Genomic DNA, 7,116 nt, shown 5'->3' on the forward strand with positions numbered 1-7,116 from the left:
GGGGCCTGAGACAAAAAACTCACCCTGAGTAATGACTCCCGTTGACTTCAATGGACAGTAGATCAGAAAACTTGGGGGTCCAGGCTATGCTCAGTGGTCCTTCCCTCCTTCAACTTTCAGGAAGAACTGTGCAATGCCCCCAGTACATACCAGTATGGCTCACAAGGACACACCTTGAGTCCTTTCCATGACTGCACATTGTGCAAAAGATACAGCTCGAACTAACCTTTAGGTTCATTCTTACTGTAAATCTGGCAGAGGTCATTAGAATAATTAGCAATTAGAATAAAATTGAAGATTGTGTCCCATAAACTTTTGATCTGAAAGAAACTTATAAGGTGTTTTGTGCATGACATACCATGTGAAGCTGAAAACACAATAATCCTGGAAACAATTATAATAGCTGAAGGAGTGATGTGCATAGCAAAGCATGTTTTGTAACTAATTAAGACATCAAGCTACAGGGTGTCTCATATCTCCAGGCAATCTGACAAATTGTATAAAAGCGCAAGCGACTCAGGGTTCTTCAAACACTTCTCTTGACTTAACCTTCTCCGTGAGCTCGGTAAGTCCCATTTCTCTCAATATCTCTAGAGCTATTGAAATGTTACATTAGTGATGGTTTTAAATTAGGACAGAATTGTGAATATTGGCTATGTAAAGGGATTTTTCCATTAAAATAGTAGTTATTCAGTTGAAGGCAGTGGTTTAGATTCATGGTTTAGAAGTAAAGTCTGCAATTTTCACTGGTACATAGGCATTTTGGACACTAGTTCCTGTTTATTTCCATTAGGAATTAGATGTTCAAATCTCTTAGGTAGCTTTGAAAAATTTCATACTCAACTTTTAACTAAGGTGTGTTAGAAAGAAACGTCCCCAGTTTATTCCAGAAGAGACCACTTCTGTGTACTTCTCAAGTTTGCAGCAGCTAGTACTCAACAATATTTCAGACAGACTAACGGATAAGACGGACTTCTGGTCTGATCTAGTCTGGCAATTTCTATGTCCTTATGGGCACTAGTAGCAATTTTAGATTCAGATCTACAATTGGTGTAAGTCAGCTTAGATCCCTGAATTCAGCTGAACAGCTCTGATATCTTCCTGCTCTGTCTCTCTCTCTATGGTCCATGTTACAAAAGCCCATGAGCTTTGTCCTTTTCATTCTGTTGGCTCCAATACATAATGTTGACTCTTTTCCCTGCTGTGTGTTACAGGTTTACCTCCAACGCAGCAAGATGAATTACCACCACCAAAAGCTTTCTCACCACTGGGGCTGTGACCCCTGTTGGAATGGGGGCTGGGGCGGTTATGGGGGCCATTACGGCTGCTATCGGCCATGGGGTTACTACAGGCCATACAGTTATGGGTGGGGCCACAATTATGGTTCCTGCTACTCTTACCCTTACCGATGGGGGGGTGGTTACGGCTATGGAAGATGCTGGCCATGTTTTGCCGAGGAGGAATAGACCCAGAACAAGGAACAACCAGGAAAGGAAAAGCAGGATACGATTCACCGATGAGCTGACGGGCAATGGCTTTCAGAAATGCTGAGCAACCCCCACTGCCACGGGAGCGGTGATTGCTCAGTGCCTTAGGAAATCTGCCTCGTAGCTCTATTTCCCTTTGTGACTGTTTCCGCTAATGCCCCCTATTCTAACGGCTTCTTCCGTAACTATCTACCAGCCCAAAGCCCAGTTCCAAGAAGGCCCCTTTAGGCCACGCTGACAGGGTCAGTGACGCAGGGACCTTAAAGTTGACACAAATAGCATTTACACTCACGTGCAGGCTCGTTACAGAGCAACAGAAAGGGATCTTCGTGTCAGTGGGAATTGGGCCCTGGGTGTACTGGTCTCTACCTGAGTATGGGCCATTTGTCTCTGGGTTTAGCTTTTCTACGGAAGATGAATAAGAGAGAAACGGCCTACTGCTCTGCTCACATTCTGCTTTGTCTCATTTGATCCTGACTGGGATCAAAATGCTGGAAACGGGATTTCACTGTCAAACTCCACAGCTGCACTGAAGGAAGAAGAAGATCTGGTGTGAAATGCATCGCCGTGGAGCCAGTGATTCGTTGTAAACCTTCTTGAAACACTAGAAATATATTCTTTCTGCTCTGCATTCCTTGTGTCTCTTGCTATGTACTCCTCTTCTAAATCACATTAAAGCCATTCTGCATCATATTACCAGCCTTTTGGTTTTCCTTTCTGCTCCATTTCTTATTTACCAACCACTGTGGCCGAGGGTCACAGAACTCATTAGGTGCATAACCTGTATTGCAATTGGTGTGAGAGAGGCACATGAATACTTTCTTGTATGTGGATGCAATGTGAATATCTCACTATCACAGTTTCAGTGTAAATGGAACTGTATCCTCCCCCCCCCACACACGAATCCTTCAGCTCCCAGTTGTCACCTTTCTTGGTTGGAGACCCTCCTCAGCTCCCTCCTCACCCGGGGATTGAAGGCTGCACAACCATATGCCAGGCTGCCAGGGGCTGGCACCTCTCTGGAAGTGTTTCCATTCCTTAACTATTTATCTTAATCACCCTGTACGGTTTTAGTTCCTGCAGGAGCTGTGGTAACCCTCCTCTTTGTGTGTGTCAGACACAATCATACCCACATTGCTTTGCACACAGGGATAGATAATGTCAATACAAAGTATTTCCCCAAATATTCTGCAGGTGGTTTCATAATTGTCACACTAATACATGTAACTGAGAACAGACTAGGTTTTCCTCAAAAAAAAAATCATTAAAAATAGATCTCAATTTGAAGCTGAATTCTCTGGGTCCCATCTGCTTTTGTTCTAAATCATGTAAGTTGAGCGCGAGTGAGTGACAAGTGTCAGATCTTGTGGTAACTTCTAACTGATGGCCGTCCACTGCTCATAGACCTCAGAGAGAAAAGAGAGCGCAGGGGCTACAGGTGCTTGCTTTTAGGCAGTCAGGCTTGCTGGGGATATCACAGGGTAAGGCAGGGAGCTCCCATAGCCTTAAAGCATCCTGTCAGAAGGCCGAGAGAGAGGCAGATCTCCACCCAACGCACTGATGATGGGTAACTGGAAACTTTAAGGGGCCACAGTGGTGGAATACAGGCGTATTTACATGAAACTGTAAGAGTACGATATGCACATTACACCCTGCAGGTGTCTTTCACAGTAAAAGTTTTAAGCCAAACTCCATTCCTGACTTCCCTGGAGTTACTGATATCCAGAGTTGTATCTGTGCATCAGTATCACATACAGCAATCCAGTCAGGTCCTTTAGATCCAGTCTGGTCCTTCAAATCCAGGCTATGAGAGGCCAATCTGAGAGTAAACCCAAGAAAAAGTCGGGTGGGAAATAAAGAGACTAAATACTGAGGTGTATTTGTGTTGTTGACAGATTGCGAAGTTCTGTTTTGGCTCCAGATGACGAAGGAGTCAAATGCCTGTCTTACCCAGTGGTACTTAGCATTTCAGTTCTTTTGGTTCTGGGTAGGACACAGTCCTAAAAAGGGGCGTGAGAAGGTGGACTTCTTCTCATGAAGAGATGAGATCTGGATATTCGGTGAGTGCACCAACAGGTCCACTCACGGCAGGGAGGTAGGTGAAGCAGCGTTCTCCCCTTTTACCAGTCAGCCTGGAGCCCACAAACAGAACAGACTGTGGCAAATAAGGAGACTCCCTGCTCTGCCCTAGTGACTATTTCATCCGGAAGAGGAAGCTGGATAGGGGAGGGGACACTAGGATCTGACCAGCCTGTAAGAGGCTGTGATCTCCCAGCTCTGGAAGTTTACCCTGAGCAGACAAAAGAGACTTTGTTTGGACTCTAGTTAGTGGGATCTGAACATGGATGTGGAGATGAAGGGCATTTGGTTTGTTATTACATGGGCTCCCGTCCCAGGGCTTCATTAAGGGAGACACTTCTTTGGACTAGTGGTTTTTTTTGTCTTTTCATTGCCTGATCTGTGCAAGTGTATTTGGCTTGACATGAGTAGGGGGAGAGAAAGTGACTCACCCAGAGTGCCACATCTGCCCAAAAGGGGGCACTTAGGTTGGCCTTTCCCTTTACACAGGACCAAGGCCCAGTGATGGTCAAAATTTCTGAAATTTCAACCTGACAGGCATTTCATTGAACACCCTTGGGAGGGAGGGAATAGGAGGGATGGTTTCAGTACTGGCATTGCCCATCTTGAGCATACCAAGCACCTGTTGTTAGACATGAACCGGGACTGGAAAGGTCTAGAAGCTCTGAATCAAAAGGAATACCCGACACCTAGTCGGTACAGAGCGGGGACCTAGAGGGCTAATACCTCGCTTATGATATACAGACTATTGCCAGACCTGATTCACTGCACAATAAGGGGTCGAGTGGGACGTAAATAATGCCCAGGAACTGGTTCCCTGCACAGCAGTGAGTTGTTGTTACCCACAGAGCCAGATTCCCAAAGGTATTTAGGTTCATGGCTCAGACTGATTTCAATGGGAGTTAGGCACCTAAGTAGCTCGTTTGACTCTGGGCCGTCGTGGCTAGTAAATAGGGAATGGAGCCGAAAGGAAAACAAAAAGCTCGCTATTATGAGGCAGAATCAGTTTAATGTGAAAACGATGAGAAGTACACAGGAGAAGATGGGAAGTAGCAGAGTAAAAAGAAAATATTTCCCGGGTTTCAAGAAAGTCGTTAACAAATCACCCGTTAGAACGTGACGCATTTCACACCAGAAGTTGTGGTAGACAATAGAGGAAAAAGTCATAAAGTGTAACTTGGGCAATAAAGATACTGGGCAGATTTACGGAGGTGCTGAGGACTCACAGCTCCCATGGGAGTTGTGCGCCATCAGCATTTCCGAATGCCATTACCCGTGAGGCCAGCTGTGATTCCGTATCTCGCTTTCCGTTTCCTGGTTGTTCCTTGTTCCGGGTCTATTGCTCCTCGGCGAAACATGGCCAGAACTTTCCATAGCCGTACCCATGGCCCCATCGGTAAGGGTAGTGGCAATCATACTGATGGCCCCACCCATACCTGTATGGCCTCTGGTAACCCCAGGGCCTATAGCAGCCATAATGGCCTCTATAGCCGCGCCAGCCCTTGTAACAGTAGGGGTTATAATACAATTCCTCATTCATGAGTTCGTCGAAAGTCATCTTTCTGCACTGGAGGTTAACCTGAAACACACAGCAGGGAAAAGAGTCAACACAATACACTAGGGCCAGTGGAATAAAAAGGGTCAAAACTCAGTGACTGTTGTACTGCCGGCCAGGGAGAGACAGAGAGAGATGGAGCAGGGAAATGAAGACTTACACCCTCATGTCCTGGCTACCTATTGCCTCCCAGTTTCTCCTAGTAGCCCCTTGCTCCCCTCTCTCTTAGCCTCCCTCTTATCCAACCCTTCTGAACACTTCTCAGTCCCTTTCTCCTAAGAACACGGTCTGGAGTAAGTAAACATACAATACAGAGTATTTCTGTCATGCACACATGGGATTTTTATTCCCTTTTACAAAATGTTGATACGGAGCATGGCAGGGACATATTTGTTAGGGATCATTTCCTTGTGAGGATTTACCCTCAGCAGAGAGATCAGTTCTCTTCAGAATCAGCACGTGGCGCTTTGGCTTCTGAAGCTTGTGAGTCAGTAACACTTACTAATGAATGAATGGACAATATTCTTTTGTCCAAGAAAAACACTAAGAACCAGTTCCTCGGCTGGTAGAAATCAGCACTGTTCAACTGAGTTCAGTGGAGTTACACCAGTTGTGGATCTGCATCTGAATATGCTCCTAGTGCACAGAAGAGCACAGAAATTGCCCTACTGGATCAGAATAATCTGTCTGGAACTATGTTCGGTACCAGCTGCCACAGAATGATGCAGAAGCACACAGAAGAGATCTGTAGGGAATAAACTGGGGGAGTTTCTTCTTAACACCACAAATTGAAAAGTTGGGTCTGAGATTTTTCAAATCTACCAAAGGGATTTGAACACTTTATTTTTAATGAAAATAAAGAGGACCTTGTGTCCCAAATTCCTATGTACCTCTGAAGAGTGCAGTCTTATCTTCGAAACCATGAATCCACCAATGCCTGCAACTCAATACATTTTTTTCAATGGGAAAACCGCTTAAGAGAGCCCATAATCACAGAGTTATGCATAAGTTTCAGTCATAAATTCAATCATCACTAACACAACATCTTGATAGCTATAGAAAGATAGAGTCAAATCAGACTTACCAAGGTCACCGAGGAGGATAAGTCAAGAGAAGTGGTTAAAGAAGCCTGAGTCGCGAGCGCTTTTATACAGTTTCTTAAACCGCCCAGAGAGTTTGAGACATCCTTTTGCTCGAGGTCTTAATTAGTTACAAAACATATTTCCTGGGCACATGACTCCTCCAATTGATATAATTGTTTTCTTCTTTGTTCAGGATTGTTGTGTTTCAGCCTCACATGGGCTATGACATGCACATACAAGCCCACAGGTTTCTTTCATTTTAAATTTTGATGGGACACATTCCTTCCTGGTATCCTTCTAGTGACCTCCTTTGGAGTTCCAATGTGAATGATTGTCAAGGAGATTCAGGGCCATATTTGTTGCACAATGTGCTGTGATGCAGAGGAATCCAATTTGGTCCTGCTAAGCTATGCTGATATGTATTGTGGGCATTGTACAGCTCCTGTAATTGCTAGGAGGGAGGGGGAAATCTCAATGCTCAGAACATGTAACCCCAAGTTTTGAGATCTAACGCCCATTGCACTCAATGGGAGACAGGGTCTCAGTCAAAACCCTCCCAGAATAATATGACTTGAACAATCCCCCTGGGAGAAAGACAGTATAAGGTCTTTGACCTTTCTAAATCCCATTTCATCTTTCAAATTAGGTCTTAAGAGGGATCTAAGATTTGAATAGGCCTTTGTGTTGGTCCTCTGTGAAGGGGTGAATTTCCCCATATATTAATTATTTTACAAATAATAAGTATGGGGAGGGATAGCTCAGTGGTTTGAGCATTGGCCTGCTAAACCCAGGGTTGTGAGTTCAATCCTTGAGGGGGCCACTTGGGGATCTGGGGCAAAATCAGTACTTGGTCCTGCTAGTGAAGGCAGGGGGCCGGACTCGACGACCTTTCAAGGTCCCTTCCTGTTCTAAG

At 45.0% G+C, this 7,116-nt stretch overlaps 1 long non-coding RNA gene across 1 annotated transcript; it reads right to left on the reverse strand.

Annotated features, from left to right (window-relative positions):
• Positions 1-4,555: 4,555 nt before the first annotated feature.
• Positions 4,556-6,246, reverse strand: LOC112061482 (uncharacterized). The gene is made up of 2 exons (XR_002890270.3): positions 6,206-6,246; positions 4,556-5,145 (listed from the first exon to the last, which is right to left on the reverse strand). It is a non-coding gene; the product is annotated as an uncharacterized LOC112061482 (long non-coding RNA).
• Positions 6,247-7,116: the final 870 nt, after the last annotated feature.

This window comes from Chrysemys picta, chromosome 20 (assembly GCF_011386835.1).
Source record: "Chrysemys picta bellii isolate R12L10 chromosome 20, ASM1138683v2, whole genome shotgun sequence".
NCBI lineage: Eukaryota > Metazoa > Chordata > Testudines > Emydidae > Chrysemys > Chrysemys picta.